The sequence below is a fragment of the Mus caroli genome, unplaced genomic scaffold (genome assembly GCF_978045245.1).
Source record: "Mus caroli unplaced genomic scaffold, Mus_caroli_1 scaffold_13, whole genome shotgun sequence".
Taxonomy (NCBI): Eukaryota; Metazoa; Chordata; class Mammalia; order Rodentia; family Muridae; genus Mus; species Mus caroli.
In genome coordinates this window covers 20,502,522-20,529,654 of record NW_028227268.1, presented here as the reverse complement: position 1 = coordinate 20,529,654, position 27,133 = coordinate 20,502,522, and the positions used below count along the sequence as shown (strand labels likewise).

General features: G+C 45.7%; 3 non-coding genes across 3 annotated transcripts; 2 read left to right on the top strand and 1 right to left on the bottom strand.

Annotated features, from left to right (window-relative positions):
• The first annotated feature begins 2,926 nt into the window (after positions 1-2,926).
• On the top strand, positions 2,927-3,117 carry LOC115032732 (U2 spliceosomal RNA). The gene has a single exon (XR_015045083.1). It is a non-coding gene; the product is annotated as a U2 spliceosomal RNA (small nuclear RNA).
• A 5,812-nt stretch (positions 3,118-8,929) lies between these two features.
• Positions 8,930-9,120, bottom strand: LOC115032728 (U2 spliceosomal RNA). The gene has a single exon (XR_003838343.1). It is a non-coding gene; the product is annotated as a U2 spliceosomal RNA (small nuclear RNA).
• Positions 9,121-25,726: 16,606 nt separating this feature from the next.
• On the top strand, positions 25,727-25,917 carry LOC115032729 (U2 spliceosomal RNA). The gene has a single exon (XR_003838344.1). It is a non-coding gene; the product is annotated as a U2 spliceosomal RNA (small nuclear RNA).
• The last annotated feature ends 1,216 nt before the right edge of the window (positions 25,918-27,133 follow it).

The window sequence follows — 27,133 nt, the reverse complement described above, 5'->3', positions numbered from 1 at the left end:
ATGCTCTATAACTTGTTTAAAAGCTTAAAATTAAGGCCGGAGAGATGGCTCAGTGGTTAAGAGCACTGGCTGTTCTTCCAGAGGATCTCGGTTCAATTCCCAGCATTCACACGGCAGTTCACAGCTGTCTGGAATTCCAGTTCCAGGAGATCTGACATCCTCACAAACACACATACACGTAGGCAAAACACCAATGCACCTTAGAATTTTTTTTAAATAAAATTTTAAAAAAAGTTTAAAGTTACTGTGCTTAAAGAGGACAATAAAGCAAAATTGGACTTCCAGATGTTAAAGACTGTTATGGGTTGTTTTTGTTCTGGGCAGTAGTGAGACACACCTTTAGTCTCAGCATTCAAGAGACAAAGGCAGGTGGATTTCTGAGTGTGAAGCTAGCTTGGTCTACAGAGCTAGTTCCAGGACAGCCAGGGCTACACAAAGAAACCCTATCTTAAAAACAAAAACAAACAAACAAAAAAAAAGCCACCAGGATACCTGTGAAACATCTGTTTACAAAACAGAATGTATGGAACCTTATGTTCTTTGCCTTTATAAATCCCTCTGGCTCCATGCTATATTTGGGAAGCTGGAGTCCCGGGTGTAGCCCTGCTGGCAGTATCTGAATCAAAGTCCCCTCTCTGTGAAAATATAAAATATATTCATGGTCAGATTGATGAATCTCTGACCCACCCAGACCCAAAAAAGACTGAGCTGAACATCCCACTCTCATATTCATTCCCCACCCCCGACCCCTGCCTCGCCCCCTTGACCCCCCACTTGCCTCCACCTGACAGTCCCATAAACCTGAACTCCTTAGCTCAATATGTCCTGAAAACCAGACTGTGCTGCCCAGACCAGATTCACTATTTTCTCTGCCTCCATCTCCCAAGTACTGGGATTGCACAAGTATCCATGAGAGTACAGTTCCCTTGCAAATTAAAGCTTGTATCTTCAGAGGCAGGCGGATTTCTGAGTTAGAGGCCAGCCTGGTATACAAAGTGAGTTCCAGGACAGCCAGGGCTGAACAGAGAAACCCTGTCTCAAAACTACAAAAACAAAAAAAAACCCTTGTATCTTTCAGGAAGCTCCTTAAACAGGAAGGTAAACAACTCAAAACAGCTTCAGGAACTTCCTGAAACTGACCAGATTCACTAGGCTCCTCCCTGATAGAGTAAACAAGAGGAAGCTGAGCAACAAAGGAAACTCCTGGAATAGAAAACCAGCAAAGACTCAGACCAGAAGAGCTGCTTAGAGGAGGTTTAGTCTAACCTAGGCACCTGAAAAGAACTCTCTCCAACCTGTTGAGCTGCCTGCAGGCTGTGCAGTGGGCTCCAGGTTCCTAGCTTTGTGAGCTGTCACCCATGTCGGGGTGGGCCTTGGTGATGAAGCTGTCTTTGAGTCATTTCTCCCCCTGTAAGTAACCCCAGCAAAACTCATGGTTTATCCGGTTGGTCTTTGGTGTTATCTTTACTTTGGACTGTTGTGGGTTCCCTCCCTGGCATGAGGAGCTGTGTCGCCTTTCCCCAGAACAAGCTTTGTTGGACAACAGCCACCATGCCTAGCTTTCACTAACACGGTAGTTCTCAAGTTGTGGGTCGTGACCTCTTCAGGGTAGAAAGACCCTTTTCCAGGGGTCACCTAGATCACCCTGCTTGTCGGGATCATATCAGAATTGTTTACAGAAGATTCGTAGAGCAAAATTACAATTGTAAAGCAGCAACAAAAATAATTTTATGGTTAGGGGGTCAGTACAACAAAGAACTGTGTTAAAGGGTCATGGCGTTAGAAAGGTTGAGAGCCACTGCCCCATAGGTATTTAAGCCTTTCTGCATCACGTTTGGAGGTATTTCCTGTTTAACATACATTTTGTCTCTTACTTCGCTCTTGTCCTTTTTCTCATCTCTGTCCCACTCAAGTACTATTGTCATGTCTTTTTCGAGACGGTTTCTCTGTATATAGTTCTGACTGTCCTGCAACTCTGTAGACCAGGCTGACCTCAAACTCAGAAATCTGCCTGCCTGTGCCTCCCAAGTTCTGGGATTAAAGGCGTGCTTGCAACCACAGTCCGGCTGTTTTATTTAATTTATTTTTATTTATTGGTTTTTTGAAACGGGGTTTTTCCCTGTACTCTTGGGTATTCGGGAACTCTCTCTTGCCTAGATGGGCTTGGAACTAGAGTTCCACCAAAGGTGTGCCTGCCTTTGCCTCCCCAGTGGTGCGAATAAAGACAGGCCCCACTACAACCTGGTTTATTTAGGCTTTTAAAAAGGAACTCGGCTTTTGGAGCAGGCTGAGAGGCAGGAGGATCACCTGGAATCACACGTCAATCAGTCTGGGCTTCCCAGGCGAGAGACTCCCATGTTGAAAACCCGAGGAACAAGAAAAAGAAGGAACGAAGGGGAAGGCCCGGGTGAAGGACAAAATCCCAGAGCACTAGTTCTAGCAAAGGAGCTGCAATCCCAAGGCTCCGTCCGCCCCTTGAGGGGATGAGATCCGGTCGTCCCCGGCTACTAGATAGATAAGGGGGGGCGGGGGGAGAGTGTGTGGCCCGGTCTAGGTTCCCTCTTGCAGTGAGTGTTGCCAGTTCAGTGTCTGAAAGATTGTGAAGAGGAGCCCGGCCGAAACTCTGACGTCGGGTCCGTACAGCGTCGCTCTGGCGGCGCGGGGCAGCGGCCTCGGAAGGCGTGGTGGGCGGGGCATGCAAATAAGAACGCAGCCCGATCTCCGCGGAACTCTGGGAACGAAAATCGCAACAAAATCCTCTCGGCCCCCTTGGATTCCTCGGGCTTTCCCTGGCGTAAAGGTGGTGGACAGGATAGAAGAGGAGGTTCGGTGTCGGGCGCGTGTTTGCGGGCGCGCGAGTGTTGGTGACCGTGAGTTGAAGGTGTGTGCGGTGTTGAGTGTATCGGGCGTGTGGGCGCAGGTGGGTATCGCTTCTCGGCCTTTTGGCTAAGATCAAGTGTAGTATCTGTTCTTATCAGTTTAATATCTGATACGTCCTCTATCCGAGGACAATATATTAAATGGATTTTTGGAAGTAGGAGTTGGAATAGGAGCTTGCTCCGTCCACTCCACGCATCGACCTGGTATTGCAGTACCTCCAGGAACGGTGCACCCCCTCTGGGGAATAAAAGTGGTCAAAAAAATAGACTTCTTAAATCTGTGACTCTTACTATACATAGCTGTTTCTACGTTTGTTGGTAACCACCTGTTTCTGTTTTCTTCTGAGCACTCACTGTTGTTGGTCACCCCAAGAAATAAATGGCCTCTGCCGGGCAGGGGGGCTGATAGTAGAGGCGCTCACCTTTAATCCCAGAACTCCGGTCTGCTTCATTTCTTGAGTTCTTTGTATATTGCTATTCTCTGCAATAAATATATTTCTCCAATTCTGATTAACTGTTTTCTGTTATGATACAGCTATCTTTTTAATTTCATGCAATCCTAGTTTTCCATTATTGGTTTTGTTTCATGAACGATTCTCTTCATAAAAGTCCTTATTTATACCTCTATTTTGAAAATTATTCGCTTTTTTCTTACGACAATCTGAGTTATGCTGAGGTCATTTGTAGCTCATTTTTGTGTAGGGTAGGTAAGAGATAAGATTCTACTTTCATTTTACATGTAAATAATCCCAATTTCTCCAATGTATCTTTTTGGTACCTTTGTCAGGTGGCTACAGTTGTGTGACGTGTGTATCCTGATCCTTTGTATTGCAGTCATTGGTCTTTTTCTTTTTTTTCTGACAGTACCACTCTGTTTTGTCTCTGTGCCTATAAAGCTGTCTGTAAATTGAAGTCACGTATGATAATATGATAATATAATTCCAGCAAAATTCTTTTTTTAAAATATTTATTTATTATTTTTTTAAAGATTTATTTTATTTATTTATTTAATGTAAGTACACTGTAGCTGTCTTCAGACACTCCAGAAGAGGGAGTCAGATCTCTTTACCGATGGTTGTGAGCCACCATGTGGTTGCTGGGATTTGAACTCCAGATCTTAGGAAGAGCAGTCGGGTGCTCTTACCCACTGAGCCATCTCACCAGCCCTTATTTATTATTATATCTAAGTACACTGTAGCTGTCTTCAGACACACCAGAAGAGGGCATCAGATCTCATGACTGATGGTTGTGAGCCACCATGTGGTTGCTGGGATTTGAACTCCGGACCTTTGGAAGAGCAGTCGGGTGCTCTTACTCACTGAGCCATCTCACCAGCCCAGTTCCTGTATTTTTAAAATTGTGTGTGTGTGTGTGTGTGTGAGTGCTGTGTTGGCATAAAATCCCCTGGAGCTAGCATGAATGAGTAGTAAACTACCCAACATGAGTGCTGGCAACCAAACTCTAGTCTCTAGAATAAAAGTCACCTTTTTTTTTTTTTTTTTTTTTTTGGTTTTTCGAGGCAGGGTTTCTCTGTGTAGCCCTGGCTGTCCTGGAGCTCACTTTGTAGACCAGACTGGCCTCGAACTCAGAAATCCGCCTGCCTCTGCCTCCCGAGTGTAAAAGTCACCTTCTTGATGGGAAGATTTTTGGGTTAAGACTCTGTTTTACAGCCGGGCGTGGTGGCGCACGCCTTTAATCCCAGCACTTGGGAGGCAGGCGGATTTCTGAGTAAAAGACTCTGTCTTAACTATTGCTGGAAGTCAGCTCCAACAGGTCAGGGGTCAAAGGAGGCAGCGATAAGACTCACAAACATAATATGTTTGTAGAATGACCCGATTTTTCTCTTTCATGATGTTATTTTTTTCTTTCAACCCTTCAAAAGTTTATCAGAGACAGATACCTAAACCACAAATGACATTTCAAAAACCAAATTTCCTCAGAAGCTCCAGCAAGTCTCAAACAGCTTGTTTTATTATATATTAAAAAAAAAAAAAAAAAAAAAAAAAAAGCCGGCAGTGGTGGCACACGTCTTTAATCCCAGCACTTGGGAGGCAGAGGCAGGCAGATTTCTGAGTTTGAGATCAGCCTGGTCTACAGAGTGAGTTCCAGGACAGCCAGGGCTACACAGAGAAACCCTGTCTCAAAAAACCTAAATAAAAATAAACCATTATGTCGCTCTGGCTGCCCTAGAAGCCTCTCTGCCTTTGCCTCCTGTGTATCAACCTGCCTGCATGTTTTTTGTTTGGTTTTGGTTTTCTGAAACAGAGGGTTTTTTTTTTCTCTTTCCCTCTGCCTCCATGGGGTTTAAAAGTGCGAGCTACATGGTGGGTAGTGGGCTTAAAAGTTTTGTTTTCCGGTGTAAGTGTGAAGCCAGTAAGTGTGAGTCCCTGTAGGCTCCTGAGAACCTAATGTAGGGACATTTGTGGAATGAAGAGATGTGGAGATGGAAGGTCCTACCTCAGGGGATGGCGAATAGCCCCACTATATGTCAACTGTATGTGCAGTTGGCACTTAAGTCAGTTAGAGAGCATTTTCCATCATTACTTTTGATAATTTATATGGATGACATTTTGATTTGCCATAAAAATCCCACGTGACGGCTGAAACATTACGCTGCCGTTTCACTTTAAGCAGGAAAGAAGCTCATGACATTGTCACCCAATGTCAAAACTGTTGTCAATTTCTGCCTACTCCTCATGTAGGGGTAAACCCCCAAGGCATCAGGCCATTACAGGTCTGGCAAATGGATGTCACTCATATTCCCTCCTTTGGAAGAAATCAATATTTACATATTTCCATTGACACCTGCTCTGGTGTTATGTTTGCTACACCTTTAACAGTTGAGAAAGCCTCTCATGTTATACAACACTGTTTAGAAGCGTGGAGTGCTTGGGGCAAGCCCACAATCCTTAAAACTGATAATGGGCCAGCATATACCTCTACTAAATTTCAGCAATTTTTGTCATCAAATGGATGTCACTCACCTGACTGGCCTTCCTTATAATCCTCAAGGACAAGGCATTGTGGAACGTGCCCACCGTACACTCAAGTCTTATTTTATAAAACAAAAAGGGGGAGTTGATGAGACTCTGCCCTCCGTGCCAAGAGTAGCTGTATCCATGGCACTCTTTACACTTAATTTTTTGAATCTTGACGAGCAAGGTCGCTCTGCAGCCGATCGACATAGCTCAGACCCTGATAGACCAAAAGAAATGGTGAAATGTGTCTTATCTGGTCTGTGGAAAGGCCCGAATCCTATTTTGATAAGAAAGATCCAGGAGAGCTGTTTGTGTTTTTCCACAGAGTGAAGACAACCCATTTTGGTTGCCGGAACGACTCACCCGCAAGATAGTAATCAAGGATGGTGTGGAAGATGCTGACCTCCCGAGGACTGCTCCTGATCCTGACAATGCTGAACTTGTCTCAGGTTCCTAGTATGATGGGCGAACAAAGATGGGCCATTCTCTCAACTTTCCCTAAACCAATGCCAGTTCGCCATGATGCTATAGTTTTCCCAAAATTCTTTACTACTAATAAGACATTAGATTTACCATATCTACCCTATGATCCCACCCGAGCACCATTAGGAGAAAATCGCTCTTTATTAGAACAGGGTTCTTTATGTTTTCAAATTAATGGACAAGGAAAATGTATTAACCTCACAGCCCGAGCTTTGGGGAAGTTTAATGAGCACCGAGGAGGTTGGGTGCGCACAACCCAAGATACTTCTAACGCAGATATAACCTTTACAAATCGGACCTTCTGGCAGGAGGCAATTTGGGTTAATGGTACATTTCTACCACCTACCTCTTCAGACAAAGAACGTCCCCCCCAACCAAAAATAGCCCCCCATTGTAGCTTGGAAGATGAAGGGCTGATCCTGCCTTGGTCTGATTGTCAGTCCTCCATCACTCGTTGGGCAGATCAGAGTAAAACCTTTTCCTTTTCTCCCAACATGATGGCTGACCCAGAGAAGGAATTTGTTATGAAAAAGGGACTTTTCATACAGGACTTTAGAATGCATCCCTTTCACAAGTGGGTGCTTTGTGGAGTCAATGGCAGTTGTACAGAACTCAATCCTTTGATCTTTATCCAGGGAGGAGCAGTTGGAAAGGCTTCTTTTACTGGCATCTCAAGATTTGCTCAGTATTGGGGAATACATGCTGCCTCCCTGGACTCTTATGGATATACTAATACCAGTGTAGAGATCACAGGGTTCAATAAAACTTTGGTAAACCAGATTAATTATCCACCTACCCCAGTCTGTGTTTACCCCCCTTTCTTGTTTATTCTTTCAAATGATTCATTTGAAGTCTGTTTCAATGATTCTTGTTGGATTTCTCAATGTTGGGATGTAACAAAGGACACCCGTGCCATGGTGGCACGGGTCCCACGTTGGATCCCTGTTCCGGTGGAAACACCCTCCACCTTATCCCTATTTCAACAAAAAAGAGATTCTGGCATTACTGCAGCCGTAATCATAGCAATTTCAGCCAGTGCAGCTGCTGCTACAGCTGCAGGGTACGCTATGGCTAGTACGGTTCAATCAGGCACAAAATTAAATCAGCTTTCAGCAGATCTGGCTGATGCCATCACTGTCCAAACTTCTGCTAGTACCAAGTTAAAGGGAGGGCTGATGATTTTGAATCAGCGCCTTGACCTGGCGGAGGAACAGATAGGTGTTCTATACCAGATGGCCCAGTTGGGTTGTGAAAGAAAACTGGAAGCTCTGTGTATTACCAGTGTACAATATGAAAATTTTACTCATGCAGCTAATCTGTCTAGACAGCTTTCCTTGTATCTTGCAGGAAATTGGTCCGAGGGATTTGATGAGACTCTTGAGGCCCTGAGGGTGGCAGTTTTAAAGATCAACTCTACGCGAGTGGACCTGTCATTGACAGAGGGCCTCTCCTCCTGGATTTCATCTGCATTTTCTTATTTTAAGGAATGGGTGGGAGTAGGTTTATTTGGTGTTGCCACCTGCTGTGGATTTGTGTTCATGCTCTGGTTGGTTTGCAAGCTCAGAACCCAACAAACAAATGACAAGGTTGTGATAGCTCAAGCACTTGCTGCCATAGAGCAAGGGGCCTCCCCTGAAATTTGGCTATCTATGCTCAAGAATTAGTCCGCATTTGTCATTTTTTGGCTGGCCTCTTTTGTAGAGTTCGCCCTAGGTCATTTAGTAGTTACTGTCACATAGCACTGCGGTATCCAGGAACGGGCAACTTTCCTCATGCACAGATCAACCTAAGACATGGGGCCCGGTGGCGATAGGGTTATCCTATGACGGGAAAGGCTGTGACATTAGAGGAACGACCTAAGACAGGAGCCACAGCGGATGGGCATAATTACACAGACCTAGTCCAGCCTCATTTTAATAAAAAGGGGGAGATGTGGGAGATGTGGAGAGCCGTGCCACGAGCAATCACCATTATAAGATGGCGCTGGCCTCTGCTGTGCCTAACTAGTAAACTTGTACGAAGGTGCGAGAGTGAACTCATGCCTAGTCACTGCCCATCTCGGGGCGTAGTAATGGGGTGATGGGTGAGCAACAAATCAGGAGCTGACACGACACACCAGGTGCTGAAACGCCTGAGGGCTGAGGGCTATATAAGCAACGCCATTTTCCGGGGTCTGGGTCTTCCCTCCTGAAGAAGCAATAAAGCTTTTTGGTGCAGAAGAATCTGGTTGTCCGAGTGTGTGGGACAAAGAGGGGCCTTCAAAAGAGAAAATACAAATACAAAAACTTGCAACGAAAAAACAAGTAAGACCCAGATTCTGCATCCCAAAAACTTTGCCAGGTGACCAGCTAAGTCCAGTATCATGAGAAATACTACATTTGGGTACACCACCACTGTACCGCAGAGGCCATTTAACTTCTTAGTGGTGACGAGCAACAGTGTATGCCTCAGAAGAAAACAGTGACAGGTATTCATTATTGTAGAGTGAGAGGATCTGCAACAGAAACAGGCTAAGTAAGTCCAAGAAGATCTTTGGGTAGGGAGAGGAAACACAAAATGTCTACTTTTTAGACCACTCATATTCCCCAGAGGGGGTGCACCGTTCCTGGAGGTACTGCAATACCAGGTCGATGCGTGGAGTGGACGGAGCAAGCTCCTATTCCAACTCCTACTTCCAAAAATCCATTTAATATATTGTCCTCGGATAGAGGACGTATCAGATATTAAACTGATAAGAACAGATACTACACTTGATCTTAGCCAAAAGGCCGAGAAGCGATACCCACCTGCGCCCACACGCCCGATACACTCAACACCGCACACACCTTCAACTCACGGTCACCAACACTCGCGCGCCCGCAAACACGCGCCCGACACCGAACCTCCTCTTCTATCCTGTCCACCACCTTTACGCCAGGGAAAGCCCGAGGAATCCAAGGGGGCCGAGAGGATTTTGTTGCGATTTTCGTTCCCAGAGTTCCGCGGAGACCCGGCCGCGTCCTTATTTGCATGCCCCGCCCACCACGCCTTCCGAGGCCGCTGCCCCGCGCCGCCAGAGCGACGCTGTACCGACCCGATGTCAGAGGTTCGGCCAGGCTCCTCTTCACAATCTTTCAGACACTGAACTGGCAACACTCACTGCAAGAGGGAACCTAGACCGGGCCACACACTCTCCCCCTCTCTTATCTATCTAGTAGCCGGCGGCCGGGGACGACCGGATCTCATCCCCTCAAGGGGCGGACGGAGCCTTGGGATTGCAGCTCCTTTGCTAGAACTAGTGCTCTGGGATTTTGTCCTTCCCCTTCGTTCCTTCTTTTTCTTGTTCCTCTGGTTTTCAACATGGGAGTCTCTCGCCTGGGAAGCCCAGACTGATTGACGTGTGATTCCAGGTGATCCTCCTGCCTCTCAGCCTGCTCCAAAAGCAGGGTTTCTTTCATTTATATTTTGAGACAGGATCTCTCTGTGTATTCCTGGCTATCCCCGAATTTGCTATGTCGACCTGCCTGGCCCTGCGTTTTTAAAGTTCCTCCAACAGTTCCTCTTGTTTTAAAAGCAGATGTGAGTTCCAGGACAGCCAAGGCTATACAGAGAAAACCTGTCTCGAACCCCCTCCCCCCCCAAAAAAGGGAGATGAAACCTACTTTGGATTTTTGGAGGAGGAATTTTCAGCACCACAGGCTCGTGCATGAGAGGACCTAGTGTTCCAGACTGACCGGAGCTCTGCGTTGAAATTCTTTGCGCAGCCGGGCGTGGTGGCACACGCCTTTAATCCCAGCACTCCGGAGGCAGAGGCAGGCAGATTTCTGAGTTCGAGGCCAGCCTGGTCTACAGAGTGAGTTCCAGGACAGCCAAGGCTACACAGAGAAACCCTGTCTCGAAAGAAAGTCTTTGTGCAAGCGAAATTAAATGAACATCTTTGGGCAGGAAGACCATTAGGTCCCGGATCAGTGCTCGGTGCCTGGAATCTCTTCCTAGTCTCTGCTTTCAGAAGCTCTGGTACTAAAGTGGGTGAAAAGAAAAGCATGAAAATTATTGCATATTGTAAGTGTAATTCTAGTACTTGGAAGCCTGAGACAGATACTCTACCCCACACACACCCCCTCAAAGAAAGTGTGTGTGTGTGTGTGTGAGAGAGAGAGAGAGAGAGAGAGAGAGAGAGAAAGAGTTGGTAGAATGGTTGCCCAGCATTCACCTGTTTTGATCCTCAGCAACTCCTAAAATCCAGGTTCAAGTCACATTTCTGAAATCAAAGTACCTTGGGGGCATATAGATAAGACAAGGCAATTTTGGCTGCATAATGAATTTGACATCCACCTGGCACATACAAGCCAACAAAAAAGAGAAGTGATATAAGGCTATATATATATATATATATATATATATATATATATATATATATATGGCTATAGCTGAGTGTGCTCCAGCAAGCAAAAAGACCCTAGATTCAGCAGTTAACAAAAAAGTGTGTTTGTGAACAAAGTCAGCTGCTTAGGTTTTTGTCAGTGTGACAGGGGGTCCTTTAGGAAGAGAGAATTTCACTTGAGGAAAATGGCGACAATAGACAGGCTATAGGCAAGTCTGGATTTTCTTGATTAGTGATTGATGTAGGAGGGTTTAGCTCAATGGAGATGGTAGCACTCTTGGGCAGGTAGAACATCATCATGGTGTAAGGAAGAAGGCTGGGCTGGGCATGGTGGTACACACCTTTCATCCTAGCACTGGGGAGGCAGAGGCAGGCCTGTGAACTTGAGGCCTAGTCTACAGAGGGAGTTCCAGAAGAGCCAGGGGGTGCAGAAATTCTGTCTCAAAACGGGATGATGATATAGATACAGATATAGATACAGATAGAAAACAGGCTGAGCCAGCACAGAGAGCAAGCCAGCGAGCAGCACTCGCTAAAGCTTTTGTCTCAGCTCCTGTCTTCAGGTTCTTACCTTGCCTTCCAGCAACGGTTGGCTGTGACAGGGACACATAAGCCAAAGTACACCCTCCCTTCCAATTTTCTTTTTGGTCGTAGCATTTATCACAGCTGTGGGATACGCCACATACGCCATTACAAGATGGCGCTGGTTTCAATAACCCAACGCCCATGAATATGGGTAAACAACCAATGTGCGCATGTACCTAAGAGTTTTTTGCCGAGTCACTGCCTGGCCTGAGGCATGTAAATGAGGTACTGAAAGGATAACCAATCAGGTATAGACACGCCTCTCCTAGGTCTATATAAGCAGCGCCAGTTCTGGGGCTCGGGGTCTTTCGCATTCGAATAAATTTCGCTCTCCCAATAAATGTGTTGCAGAAGGATCCTGTTGTGGCGTCTTTCTTGCTGGCGAGTCGGGCGTCTACAAAGTGGTGCCGAAACTCGGGAAGAAACATCTTTAGGCACAAGCGAAGACCCCCTGTTACAGGGAGGATTCAGAACTGCATCACAGGGATGGAGCGGTTAATGTAGTGTTCCCGCAAAGCAGACTGTTGAGAAGGATTCAACTGCGTGGATTCAAAACTCTTCAGCTGGAGAACAGTGGTACCGGTAAGTAAAAAGAAATTAATATAAGTCTCTGAGAGGTATGCTTTCCTACGGAATAGATCTGGTAATTGTCGCTGGGGTTGTGTTGCTGTATGCCGTTGCCTTAATTGTCATCACCCTGGACACGAGTGAATCTGCTGGGAATAGCTAGACAGATACAAAAGATCAAAAAATGAGTGTAGATAAACTTGTGAGTCACGTAGATAAGTGAGTATCTCAAGGACACTTCGGTCCAGGACGAGTATGGGTACTGGCCAGTCTACGCCATTAGTGGGGCCGGTGCAAGCCTTGCTTAAAGAATGAGGTTTAAAGATTTCTGAAGCCGGGCGTGGTGGCCCACGCCTTTAATCCCAGCACTTGGGAGGCAGAGGCAGGTGGATTTCTGAGTTAGAGGCCAGCCTGGTCTACAAAGTGAGTGCCAGGACAGCCAGGGCTACACAGAGAAACCCTGTCTCGAAAAACCAAAAAAAAAAAAAAAGATTTCTGAAAGTACAGTAAGAGGGTTCTTAAAAGAGATAGACAGACTCGCTCCTTGGTTTGCCCCCACTAGGTCGCTGACGCTACCTAGTTGGGAAAAGCTAGGGAGAGATATAGTGAGAGAGGAGGCAGAAGGGAAGGTGAAAGCAGGAACAAGGCCGTTATGGAAGCTGATTAAGGCTTGTATCCAGGACAAGAAATGTGAGCCAGCTGTTAAGGAAGGGCAGCGACTTTTGCAGGAGCACCAGGAGAGTATGTCAGAAACAGAGAGAAATGAAAAAGAAGGTGCGCGCAGAAAAATAAGTAAAATAAGAAACATAAAAAGAGAAAACAAAAAGAAAATAAAATATAAAAATACAAAAGATAGTATAAAGAATGAAGATCAAGCATCCCTTTTATACTCAACATATTAGAGCACATACATCATTACCTGGACCTATGGTTAAGGGAAATGCAATTGCTGATTCAGCCACCAGAGATATGGTTTTGCTATCACAAAGTTCTATAGAAAGTGCTAAGAATTTTCATCAACTTTATCATGTCCCTGCTTCTACATTGCGACAGAAGTTTAAGCTCGCATGAACAGAAGCTCGAGACATTGTTCTACAGTGTGGTAAATGTGTAGAATTTATTAATGCACCTTCAGTGGGCATTAATCCTCGCAGATTGCAACCCCTAGATGTTTGGCAGATGGATGACATGCATATCCCAGCTTTTGGTAAATTACAAATATGTACATGTGTCCATCGATACCAGTTCTGGTGTCCTACATGCCTCTCCCTTGACGGGGGAAAAGGCAGTTCATGTCATATCCCACTGCTTAGAGGCTTGGGCTGCATGGAGCAAGCCCCTGGTACTAAAAACAGATAATGGTCCTGCATATACCTCTTCTAAATTTAGTCAAATTTGCAAACAAATGCAAGTGAAACATATTACTGGGTTGCCCTATAATCCACAGGGCCAAGGCATCATTGAAAGAGCCCATCGTACTTTGAAACAATATTTGCAAAATAAAAAGGGGGAATAGAGGCCATGACGCCAAAGATGGCTCTATCCCTTGCAATATTTACTCTTAATTTTTAAAAATTGGATGATGCTGGAAGATCACCAGCTGAAAGGCACGGACAATGGCCTCAACCACCCAATGAAATGGTCAAGTGGAAAAATGTCCTTGATAACAAATGGTATGGCCTGAATCCCATATTAATCAGATCCAGGGGAGCTTTTTGTGTTTTTCCACAGGGTGAAGATAATCCACTTTGGGTTCCGACGCGACTGACAAGAACCGTGAAAGATCAAGATGAATCCCAAGATGATCCTGCTATTCTTACTCCTGATGATTGAGACAGGGATAAGTATACCTTTGTGGGCCGTAGTGAGATCATGGCCAGTACCTTTACCGGTACATTCCAATTCTTCTACCTTGCCTTTGTTTTTCGCAACTGAATGTTTTTTGGATACTCCTTGTACACGACAAACTCCTCAAGAGCCACGGGTGTATAATAGTACGAGTTTTCATTTAAATTATACACTATGTTTTGTACATAATGTGGATAAACCTTTTACACCCTGTATATTTTTAAAGAAAAAGATTATCTCTAATTGGGCAGATCCCATTAGCCAAAATAAAGTGAGCTCTGACGTGTTACTTAATGCTTTAACGCAAGTTGCTCAAGGAGCACAATCAGGCTCAAGTGATGTTGGAAATAATGTAACTTCACCTATAAACATCACCACTATTATGATAAAGGGAAATGTAACTATTCCCAAAAGATCACGATGGCCTGTTGGCAATGCTACTGCTAAATGCAGCGTGCCTTGGTGTCATCCGGACCTTGCATTTCCTATAGTTTTTTCACCTTGTCAATCAAAAATTTTTCCTCAGAAAGAAATAGCAAAGGGTTTTGTTTTGTCACCTCCATTGGAATTGGATTTCGCCGTAATGAATGATAAAGGAGATGCTACAGGAAAAGAAAATATTTGGCCATATTACCAATGGATTTTAAGTAATGAGGCAGGTTCTAGTACCAGTTTGTCAGCCTTTGCATTGCTGACTGGAACCTTTCATGAGATATTGAGTGTTTCTGCCACACTTTCCAATACCTCTGCTCATTTAGATAATGTGACATCTAATAGAGTTCTCCAGTAGAAGTTTGTGTCAATCCTCCATGTTTTTTTTTTTTTTTTTTTTTTTGGTTTTTCGAGACAGGGTTTCTCTGTGTAGCCCTGGCTGTCCTGGCACTCACTTTGTAGACCAGGCTGGCCTCGAATTCAGAAATCCGCCTGCCTCTGCCTCCCCAGTGCTGGGATTAAAGGCGTGCGCCACCACGCCCGGCTTCCATTTTTCTTTATATTGGCTGAATTTCAAAATAATACAGAATGGTTAGATTGTACAAATGTCACTTGTTTTTTGACGCAATGCTGGAATGGAACCACTTTATTAACCTTAGTGGTACATCTACCAACCTTTGTCCCTGTGCCTGTTGAGGCAGATCCAGAGAAGTTCCCAATTATGAGTCTTGTGCGGCAAAAGAGAGATTTTGGAATCACAGCTGCCATTGTTACTGCCATTGTGGTGTCTGCAGTGTCCGCCATAACTGCAGGAATTGCTATGGCCAATCAAGTTAATACTGCTGAAACCATGTCAGATAGCAGAAAAAAACGTCTGAGGCATTGCTTACCCTGCAAAGGGTGGATTCTCGTATCGCCTCAGGACTAATGTTAGTGAATCAAAGAGTGGATGTTTTACAACATAACATGGAACAGATGATGGATGTCATACAAATGAGTTATGTGGCATCAACTCCGCATGTGTGCATTACTCCCATTAGGTATATTAACAATTCTTTCATTAAAAGTACAGATTTATCGAATTATCTGAAGGGGAACTGGTCGCAGGAGCTGGAAAGGTTGCAGACGAAGCTGCAGATACAGATCCTGAACCTTAATGGAACCAGAGTGGAACCAGTGACCCTTGGAGAATTTACCTCTTGGCTTACCGCATTTTCTTACTTTAAGGAATGGGTAGGAGTGAGTTTGTTTGGTGCTGCCATATGCTGTGGACTGGTGTTCATGCTTTAGTTGGTTTGCAAATTCAGAACCCAACAAAAACTTGACAAGGTGATTATAACTCAGACACTATTAGCTATTGAAAATGGTGCCTCCCCTGAAGTTTGGTTATCTATGCTCAAGAATTGGTCAGCATCTGAGTTCTCTGCTCTTGTACCCCACGGATTTAAGGATCCATTGCACCCCACGGATTTAAGGATCCATCCAAGACTCAACAATCATTGATCAGCCCTTGCACATCACTGAGATTTCCTCATTGCACATGGTAGGGTGATCATGATTTCCCCGCTAATTCATTTCTTTAAAACTTGGCTGGCCTCTTTTATAGAGTTCGCCCTAGGTCATTAAGCAGTTACTGTCACACAGCGCTGTGGTATCCAAAGACGGGCAACTTTCCTCATGCACAGACCAACCTAAGACATGGGGCCCGGTGGCGATAGGGTTACTCTATGACAGGTAAGGCTGTGACACTAGAGGAATGACCTAAAATAGAAGCCGTGGCGGATGGACATAACTGCACAGGCCTAGTCCAGCATCATTTTATTAAAATAAAAAGGGGGAGATGTGGGAAGCCACATACGCCATTACAAGATGGCGCTGGTTTCAATAAGCCGACGCCCATGAATATGGGTAAACAACCAATGTGCGCATGTACCTAAGAGTTTTTTGCCGAGTCACTGCCTGGCCTGAGGCATGTTAATGAGGTACTGAAAGCATAACCAATCAGGTGTAGACATGCCTCTCCTAAGCCTATATAAACAGCGCCAGTTCTGGGGCTTGGGGTCTTTCGCATTCGCAGTAAAAGCTCTCCCAATAAATGTGTTGCAGAAGGATCCTGTTGTGGCGTCTTTCTTGCTGGCGAGTCGGGCATCTACACACAGCAATGGAAAGAAACTAAGACACAGTAAAAATAAAAGATGAATCCACTACAGAGTCCATGGCCTACACCTTCATTCTAAGGGCAGCTCACTGCAATTTCTCCCTGGAGTGCTCTTTTACCCTGTCAAACAAACAAACACACATGCATGCATGCATGCATACATATATGCATACATACATAGCAAACATAAATAAATAGATAAATGTGTCAAACAAATGCTTTTGTTAAACGTGTGTCTCTTAACGCAATTCTTTCCACTAAACTGGCCATGGTAATGGCGCGCCTTTAATCTCAGCACTTGGGAGGCAGAGACAGGCCTATCTCTGAATTCATGGCCAGCCTGAGCTGGACAGGCAGATCCAGATCAGATAGAGCTATCCAGTAAGACCTGCTGATAGCCTGGCTTCTCTAAGGCTTGGAGCAGGGCGTTTATACCTCTAGGGTCCACAGTCATAGCCATGCTCTCAGGGACCTCAAGTCTGCAAACTCCAAAGCAAGAGACAGAGGTTAGAACTGGGAGTTCAGGAGAAATCACCCCCAAATTTCATGTTCTTCGAGGCACTTCCACTATTATGATTATTTTTAAAAATTTATTTATTTATTTTATCTATCTGTGAGCTATCATGTGGTTGTTGGGAATTAAACCCCGGGGACCTGCTCATTCTGGCCCTGTTTGCTCCAGTCCAAAGATTTATTTATTATTATATGTAAGTACACTGTAGCTGTTTTCAGACACACCAGAAGAGGGCATCAAATCTCATTCCGAGTGGTTGTGAGCCACCATGTGGTTGCTGGGATTTGAGCTCTGGACCTTCGGAAGAGCAGTCAATGCTCTTAACCACTGAGCCATCTCTCCAGCCCACAATTCTGATTTTTAAAAAAAGGTTTAGTTTTCTTGTCTATATGGAGGTGTTTTGCCTGCGTGCATGTCTGTACCTTTTGTGTGCAATGCCTGCAGAGGCTGGAACTCATTGGATCCTCTGGAACTAGAGTTACAGATAGTTGTAGCCACCAGGTGGGTGCTGGGAGTCAAATCTAGGTCTTCAAGAAGAACATCCAGCATTCACCTATAGGTTATCTCTCCAGCCAGCTTATATTATTTTATTTATTTTTTTTATTTTATTAATCATAATTAGCTCATTATATTATTTATTTTGGGGTAGGACGTTCACTATGTGTCTCTGGATGTCCTGGAACTATGTTCCACACAAATACAAAACAAATAAGTAAATACATTTATGAAGAACAATTGGTATTTGTTTAAAGAGAAAACACATTTATGAGTCATTGGGATATTATTCTAGTAACTAAAGGTAAACACAGCATAAGGCTCTGGCTGAGTGGCTCCATTTTCAGGTTTTGTTTACAGGGCCCATGGAGTTGTATTTTGTTTGTTTTGTTTTGTTTTTCAGGCCCAATGTATTCTGAAGTTCCTAGTCGTGGAGTCCAAGTGAAAAACAGGTACAAGTCTCACATAATCCACTAATTTCAAACTCAAAGGCAGAAGTTGTATGCCCAGCAGACCTTGCCTGCTGGAGCTCAGGGCTAGAAAGACACTGAGCAAGGTAGGAGGATGGAACAGGGTCACGTGACAGAACTCACAGTGGATGTTCTCTGGAACAGGAGCCTACCCCACTGTAGCCTCCCCTCCCCCAGCCTTAATGGTTCCACTGTTTACATCGGGGTGGAGCTTGCCAATCGTTCAGTCGTTCTGCCATGCCCACTGCTGGAGCTGGCCGCTTTGCTGTTCCGGAGCCATACACGTGGTCACCCTGCTACTGACCCCAGGATTATTTGGTAGGAATCGGACCCCCTTCCCCTCCTTCATAACTGGGTGTCAGACAGTAAAATTGAGCTTTGATCAGAATGACTGTCTTAGCTACATCTTTCTCTCGCGCCGCCTAGTTCCCTCTTCTCTTCCAGGTTTCCAAGATGCCTTTCCAGACTAGAACCCAGACATGTGAGCCACTGGCCGAACACAACACTCCACCCCACAGAACTGGCAGCTTTTGTATGACAACTTGACACAAGCTGGAGTTATCACAGAGAAAGGAGACTCCGCTGAAGAAATGCCTCTGTGACATCCAGCTGTAAGGATCTCAGATAGTGATCAATGGGGGAGGGCCCAGCCCAATGTGGGTGGTGCTGTCCCTGGCCTGGCGGTCCTGGGTTCTACAAGAAAGCAGGCTGAGTAAGCCATGTAAAACAAGCCGGTAAGCAGCATCCTTCCATGGCCTCCTCTTCAGCACCTGCCTCCAGGTTCCTGCCCTGCTTGAATTCCTGTCTTGACTTTCTCCAGGACTAAAGTATGTATGGGTAAGCCAAATAAATTAGAAATCCTAAGACACCCACCATTAATATCCTTACCTCTGACTTGGACCCTTCATGCTGAGGACTGTGGAATCTAAGAAAAACAAAAAAACAAAACCAATTGGAGTGCCTTTTTGAACTGGCCTTTTTATCTGTGCAAGCCATTCCATTAGCAGGCCAGGGATGTGCGTCTATATAAGAATTTATGGGCCGGGCGTGGTGGTACGCGTCTTTAATCCCAGCACTTGGGAGGCAGAGGCAGGCTGATTTCTGAGTTCGAGGCCAGCCTGGTCTACAGAGTGAGTTCCAGGACAGCCAGGGCTACACAGAGAAACCCTGTCTCAAAAACAACAACAACAACAAAAAATAAATAAAAATAAAAGAATTTATGGAAGCTGGCCATGATGACACAAATCTTTAATCCCAGGACTTGAGGCAGAGGTGGACCTGGTTTACATAAAGGCCTGTGCCAACCAGAGCAACATAGTAAGACTCTACCTCAAAAAGATAAAAGAAGAGTGGAGCGTCACAAAGATTTCTGGGTGAGGGCTGGAGAGGTGGCTCAGCAGTTAAGAGCACTGACTGTTCTTCTAAAGGTCCTGAGTTCAAATCCCAGCAACCACGTGGTGGCTCACAACCATCTGTAATGAGATCTGACTCCCTTTTCTGGTGTGTCTGAAGACAGCTACAGTGTACTTATGGATAATAATAAATAAATTAAAAAAAAAAAAGATGGCTAGGTAATTAAGAGCCCTGTCTCCTACAGAAGAGCCAGGTTAGGTTCCCAGCACCCACAGAGTGACTCAAATTGTCTGTAATTCTAGTTCCAGGAAATCCAGCACCTTCTTCTGGCCTCAGCACCTCAGCACCAGGCATGTGCATAGTGCACAGGTATACATGCAGAGAAAACCTCCATAAACATGAATAAAGCTAAGGAAATCGTTCAAAACAACCGTTCACAGCAACATCTAGAACACTGATGCTCAGCCTGTCGTCGGTTGCCACATACATACCAGCTAATCTAGAATATCAGATTTCTACATTACAGTTCCTAACAGCAGCAAAAGTACACTTAGGACTTAGCAGCAGAATAATTTTATGGATGAGAGTCACTACAACCCAGGAACTGTATGAAGGGTTCCAGAGTTAGGGAGGATGGGAACCATTTAGTTTAGGGGAATTTTTGCTAAGTTAACCGAAGACTCAAAGACACAAGTGTCCAAGTGAGTGACTATTTGGACCTAAAGCAAGTCCTTGACCAAAAACTAGAGAGACACGATTTCCTGCCTCCTTCCTGGGCAGGAGGGCAGTCCTGTTGTAAATGTAAAGGGTTTGTCAGGCATGCGGTTAAGGTGAAAGTCCCTAAGACAAGGCATAACAATTCTGCCTAAGCCTTCAGTAGTTTAGCAACAGAAAGGCCTGGCTGATAGCTGACAGAGTGGTGAGAAGGAAGAAGAGACAGACAGACAGATCCTGGGCATATCTACTCCTGCTGCCCTCCAGCTGGGGCAGAGGCTCCTCAGAGATGCCAGTTCCAGGGCTCCTGTCAGGGTCACGGTGTGACGTTCTCTCCAGCGAGGTTCCAGAGTCTGGTGGTTATGTCTCTTCATCCGGACTTCCTCGCCTGGTTCAAAGCAGTGGGGGGGAGGGGGGAGAGAAGTCATAAACCTGGCCCGTGGCAGGACAGAGTTGCTTCTGGACCCTGTGGAGGGCTTCCAAGGATTTTAAAAACGTATGTTGGTCATACTCAGCTAAGATGCCAGACTGGACGTAAGGAAGCATGGAAGGGGGTCTCCCATATAGGATTTCAAAGCGGGGAGGGGGGGTGGCCAGAAGACCTAAAGTATCTTTTGTAGACACCAAATCAAATGTATCGAAAAATGTTAAATGTCTGCTCAAGCTGGGCAGTGGTGGCTCATGCCTTTAATCCCAGCACTTGGGAGGCAGAGGCAGGTAGATCTCTTGAGTTCAGGCTAGCCTGGGCCACATGGGAAGTTCCAGGCTAGCTAGGGCTACATGGTGAAACCATGTCTTAAGAAACAAAAATAGCTGTTTGTGCTGCCAGCATTCCTGCCAACATGGACATTCCTTGCACTTGACTGGACCTTCTGCAGGAAGTGTGGTGTGCACCAGTCCCACAAAGTGACACAGTATAAGGACAGTATTGCCGGGCGTGGTGGCAGACGCCTTTAATCCCAGCATTTGGGAGGCAGAGGCAGGTTGATTTCTGAGTTCGAGGCCAGCCTGGTCTACAGAGTGAGTTCCAGGACAGTCAGGTCTACACAGAGAAACCCTGTCTCAAAAAATCCAAAAAGAAAAATCCAAAAAAAAAAAGAAAAAAAAAAAAAAAAAAGGAGAGAGAGGCTTATGGGGGGAGGGTATAGGGGACTTTTGGGATAGCAGAAATGTAAATGAAGAAAATACCTAATAAAAAATTGAAAAAAAATCAATAAAGAGCATTGCTAAAGTGAGAGAGAGAGAGAGAGAGAGAGAGAGAGAGAGAGAGAGAGAGAGAGGCTTGACTGCTTGCTCTAAGAGTTTGTGGGGAACCACAAGCCCACAATGTCCCGGAGCCCCTGCCTCATAGAGCGACTCCCAACTGCCAGACTCGAGACACTGTCCACGTGTGCTCTCACGGCTTCACAGTCTGCCAACCTTTTCCTCAATATCCAGTGAACTCTGGGTTCCTTCTTCCCTCCTGACAAGGCACGTGGAGAGTTGGAGTCTCTCGGTGAAAGCCTCATTCCTGAGGTGGGACACAAGTCACTGTTCTCAGTGCTCACTTCATGGCAGTTTGGGGTTTGTCCTGAAAAAGTCTTTGAAGGGCTTAGTCCCAGCTGTGAGGTAACATCTCTCTCTCTCTCTGGTTTTTCGAGACAGGGTTTCTCTGTATAGTCCTGGCTGTCCTGGAACTCACTCTGTAGACCAAGCTGGCCTCGAACTCAGAAATTTGCCTGCCTCTGCCTCCCAAGTGCTGGGATTAAAGGTGTGTGCCACCACACCTGGGGCTCTTTATCTGCTATAAATCTAGACTAATTTGGCCTATTATCTCTATCACCAAGGCAGAGAAAAAAAGCTTATATTACTAGGTGTAGTTAAGGAGAATGTTTTATTGTGGCTATGTGGATGAGCACAGCCCTAGGAATCTAGAAGAGTCCAGAATGAACATGCCCAGCAGAATAGGCCGGGCCATGGGGGAAGGAGACATCAGAAGAATGAGAGGAAGAGGAGAGAGAGAGGGAGCCAAGAGGCCCCAGAGACAGCCTGGATCGGAGCTCTGAGAACTAGCACCAAGAAGACCAATAGCTGTGTTAGGAAGAAGAGCTGGGGGAAGGAAAGGGAATTCCAGGGCCCAGAGATGTTTCGGATAGGGGGATTGGCAGCCAGAGCTCGCTTTGGTAACCAGTTAGTCCTTTATCTAGAGCATCTTCGAGACCTAAGTCACTCTCTTGAGAGAAGTGCAGTTGAGCCCTTTCCCCCTCTCATCTGTTTTCCAATCCTAGGTGTTGTGTCCGGCCAGCAGATCACAGCCTGAGTTCTAGCCTGGAAAGGCATTTTGGAAACCTGGAAGAGAAGAGGGGCTAGGCAGCGAGAGAAAGAATTGCAGCTAAGACAGCATTCTGATCAAAGCTCAATTTTACTTTTTCAGACACTCAGTTATAAAGGAAGGGGGAGGGAACCCGATTTCTCGCCAAATAATCTCGGGATCAAGTAACAGGATGAACACGTGTGTGGCTCCAAGCAGCAAAGCGACACGGTCCAGCAGTAGGCGTGGCAGGACGAATGAGCAGGAAGCTCCACCCTTGAGCAAGCAGGTTCCAGGCTGGGTAAAGGGAGACCACATCTAGGCTAGTCTGAGTGTTCTGTTGCGGTCTTATGTGGCCAGCCAGCAGTTTCATAAAGTCTTGCCTTGCATAGCCTCTTGGGATCTTCCAGGCGGCTTTATTAAGTCTTTATTAAGGCTTCAGGATCTGGTCTTGCTCTGGAGCCCTTTGGTGCAGGGGTTTCTTCTCAATGGAAACATTACCACCTGGAGACAGAATGGAACCCTGTTAATAGTGAGGAAGTAAATAAAACTTGCAAGGATCAGGAAGTTCCTGAAACCTACACATCCCACTCCACCCTCTTAAAGAAGCAGTAACAATTCTGGCCAGAAGAGACTCTTCCGTTCACCCAGAGGAAAAATGATAATGTTATTGATAACTAACTTTATGGGTTTTTTCGAGGGAGGCATTTGGTTGGTTGGTTTGGTTTTCAAAGACAGGATTTCTCTGTGTAGCCTTGACTGTCCTGGAATTCTCTCTGTAGATCAGGCTGGCTTTGAACTCATAGAAATCCACTTGCCTCTATCTCTCTGGTGCTGGCATTAAAGGGGTGTGCCACCAATAGCTTTTAAAGCTTAATATTTACTATGCTTGGAACTGAAGAGGTGGCTCAGCGGTTAAGATCACTGGCTGCTCTTCTAGAGCTTCTGAGTTCGATTCCCAGCAACCACACAGTGGCTCCCAACCATCTGTAATGAGCTCTGATGCCCTCTTCTGTCATGCAGGTGTATATAAAATATTCATATAAATAACATAAATATATCTGCTGAGCTGGGCAGTGGTGGCGCACGCCTTTAATCCCAGCACTCAGGAGGCAGAGGCAGGCGGATTTCTGAGTTCGAGGCCAGCCTGGTCTACAGAGTGAGTTCCAGGACAGCCAGGGCTACACAGAGAAACCCTGTCACAAAAAGAAGAACTATAAACCAAAGTTGGAAGTCGCAATGTTAAGGGCTTTTGGTTGGTTTAGTCATTACTTGGTCTTGTACAGTTTTAACAAAACTTGTTTATGAAAGGTAAAAGGTCATGCCAGGCAGAAGCTTGTTTTGCGGGAGATAGCCAAGACTTTGCAAAACAGATGATAACCTCAACTTTGTAGCAAACAGAATGTAACTTTGTTCTGACCAGGCTGCTCTCTAGTCCACGGTGTAGCAGATCTGTATCAGCTCAGGATTCCCAAGACACAGGAGAATAAGAGAAGAAGGCAAGAGATAGAGGAGGGCCAGGCATGGTGGTGCACGCCTTTGATCCCAGCACTTGGGAGGCAGATCCCAGCACTTGGGAGGCAGAGGCAGGCGGATTTCTGAGTTCCAGGCCAGCCTGGTCTACAAAGTGAGTTCCAGGACAGCCAGGGCTACACAGAGAAACCCTGTCTCAAAACAAACAAACAAAAAAAACCCACCCCCCCCAAAAAAAACCCAAACAATAACAACAACAACAACAAAACCAACCAACCAAAAAGAGATAGAGGAGGAGAGAGAATGGGAAGGGGACAAGGGAAAGGAGGCGATTTTTTTGGTCCCTACCTCTGGGTAGAGAGGAAACAGACATGCCCATCAAAAAAAATGGTCGTTTATATAAAAGTGTAAGGGGAGACCCCGTGCTAGCATGAGATAAATAATATATATATATTTTGAGACAGGGTTTCTCTGTAAAGCCCTGGCTGTTCTGAAACTTACTTTGTAGACCAGGCTGGCCTTGAACTCAGAAATCTGCCTGCCTCTGCCTCCCAAGTGCTGGGATTAAAGGCATGTGCCACCACGCCCGGCTGAGGTATGTAATTTTAACTGGGCATGTTAATTAGGTGAGCCAGAGGGGGCTTTTGATTGCTGGACTTCAATACTTTGATAGCTGGACCTTGGTAGTCAGCCTCAGGAGGAAGTGGCCAAATAAGGGAATAGACCTTGGTAACTAGCTTTAGAAATGTAATCTAATGGTTTTTAGCATGGCAGAGGGAATCAGGAAGAAGGGCCAGGCCTGCCAGAGAAGAGCCATGGCCAGGCTGTAGCCCTGGCACCAGTATCTAAATAAAAGCCACATACTAAAACGTATTCCTGGTCTGACTGGTGAATCTCTGAATGAGCCCAGATCCATACAGCTTTCATGAGTCCTCACACAACAGCTGCCTATCAATTGTCCAAGGTCCCATGAGTAACCCATTTCCTTTTATCCATAAGCAACCTGGTAAGTTCACTGGTTCTGTAATGGAGTGATGGAATCCTCCTTTTTGTTGGTTATCAGTGCCTTTTCAGGGTGTGAAAGAGACTAGACCTTCGTCACATCTCCTTGGAAAAGGTCACACACAGCACTCTGGTTTTTAACCCCTTCTCCCTGCAGCCCCCATGCTGATCCTTGGTGCCATTCCTGGAGGATGGGAACTGGGCCCTCCTGCTTCTACAGGCTCCTCCTAGGAGTTAACACTGGAGCACAGTGGAATCAAAGCTGTGTAGTGGGTGTCACAAATCATTCTAGCACTAAGGAGACTGAGACAGGAACGTTGTAGTAAGTTCTAGCCTGGGCTACAGTAAGAGACATAGTCTCAAACAAGGAAATACGTTATAAATAGATAAGATGGAGCTTCGATGTGTACCCCTTTGCATAACCGGGGGACTGTATTGCGGCCACTGGAGACCTCAAAACTGATTGTTTATGTCACCTCTCAGTGTACATGAGTACGCTGTAGCTGTCTTTAGAGACACCAGAAGAGGGCATCAGATCTTGTTTCGGATGGTTGTGAGCCACCACGTGGTTGCTGAGTTCAATAACTCAGAACCTTTGGAAGAGCAGTCAGTGCTTTTAACCGCCGAGCCATCTCTCCAGCCCCTAACCTCACCTCTTTATAAAGGCTCCTAGGTCCAGATACAAAGGTAGAGAAAGAAAAAAAAAAAAAAAAGGGAGGGAAAATAGAAGAGAGCGAGGATCCCTTGTGGTCCTCAATTTTGAGTCTTAAGTATGGTGAAGTATCCAGAACAGCTACAGGCCTGTTGGTCAGTGGCAATGCAGCAGCTGAAGGAGCCTTCCAAAGGCTCGGTTCCCGCTCGGTTCAGTCGCTGACTTGAGCTGGGCGGGGCATGCAAATAAGAACGCAGCCCGGTCTCCGCGGAACTCTGGGAACGAAAATCGCAACAAAATCCTCTCGGCCCCCTTGGATTCCTCGGACTTTCCCTGGCGTAAAGGTGGTGAACAGGATAGAAGAGGAGGTTCGGTGTCGGGCGCGTGTTTGCGGGCGCGCGAGTGTTGGTGACCGTGAGTTGAAGGTGTGTGCGGTGTTGAGTGTATCGGGCGAGTGGGCGCAGATGGGTATCGCTTCTCGGCCTTTTGGCTAAGATCAAGTGTAGTATCTGTTCTTATCAGTTTAATAACTGATACGTCCTCTATCCGAGGACAATATATTAAATGGATTTTTGGAAGTAGGAGTTGGAATAGGAGCTTGCTCCGTCCACTCCACGCATCGACCTGGTATTGCAGTACCTCCAGGAACGGTGCACCCCCACTGGGGAATAAGAGCGGTTCAAAGAAAAGACTACTAGGTGGATCACCTTATGTTTCATCCACTGTTGCTTAAGACCACCTTAATAACCCTACGTCGTCTTTCTTTCTGCCGTTTATAGTGACTGGCGCTTGTCACTACTTTCTGAGGCATATGCAGTTGCTATACTCTTGTCATCCTAAGAACTTTGATGTTAGTTTCTTCAAATCTTTTGCGTTTGACATAGGATCTCTTACTCCAAACCCACTGCAATAACACTAAAGAACCATGTCAGGAACAAAGTGAGACATCGCGGTTCTCACAACAGGTTCTATGATCTTGAGAAATCAATCTCGCTCCTTTCCCCTCTATGGGTTCTCTATGTAGCACTGGGTGTCCTGGAACTCACTCTGTAGACCGGACTGGCCTCAAACTGCTGGGATTAAAGGCGTGCGCCACCGGGGGCGCCACCATGGCGCGGCAGGGTCTTTCCAGGTTATCTCTGGAATTTGCTAGGTGGACTATGCTGTCCTTCAATTCAGAGATCCACCTGCTCCTGAGTAAAGTCGTGCATCACCACGCTCTGCTACTTTAAATCTCATTTTCCTAAATAAAGAAAAGAAGGGGGAAATAAAACGAGTATATTTTGCACCCCCAACCTGAAGTCCTACAAAAATTGTTAGAAAATGCAAAGGGACCCAAGTCATCTTCACTTCTTAGGAAAATCAAGCAGGGACAAATATGTCCACCAGGAGGCAGCATCTGCTCATTTCCAGTCCTAGACTCTGGTTTTAGTTGTGGTTTAGAAATGGACGGATCCTATGTGGGGAAAGCTCCGAACCTTTTCAGTACTTTGCTCCAGCACCCATTATGAGACAGAGATTGTGGGATTGTATCGCAGCTAGTCCAGAGTCAGGATGGTCTCAAAATCAAGACAACCTTGCTTACGAAGTTACGAAGTCTTAAAGGCATGGTCAACCACTGTTTCTCCATTTTGTTGATGAACTGGGATTTGAAAAGTGGGTCTTGGCCAGGCTGGTCTACAGAGTGAATTCCAGGACAGTCAGGGCTACACAGAGAAAACCTGTCTGGAAAAAAACAAAACAAAAACAAAAAGCAAACAAACAAAAGAAAGAAAAGTGGGTCTTGGAGAGGAGTGGGCAGGAAAGGGGTCTTTGTGACTCGCTAGCTGATAGCTGTTCCTAACCCTCCTTGCCTCCCTGCCATTCATCTGTTCATT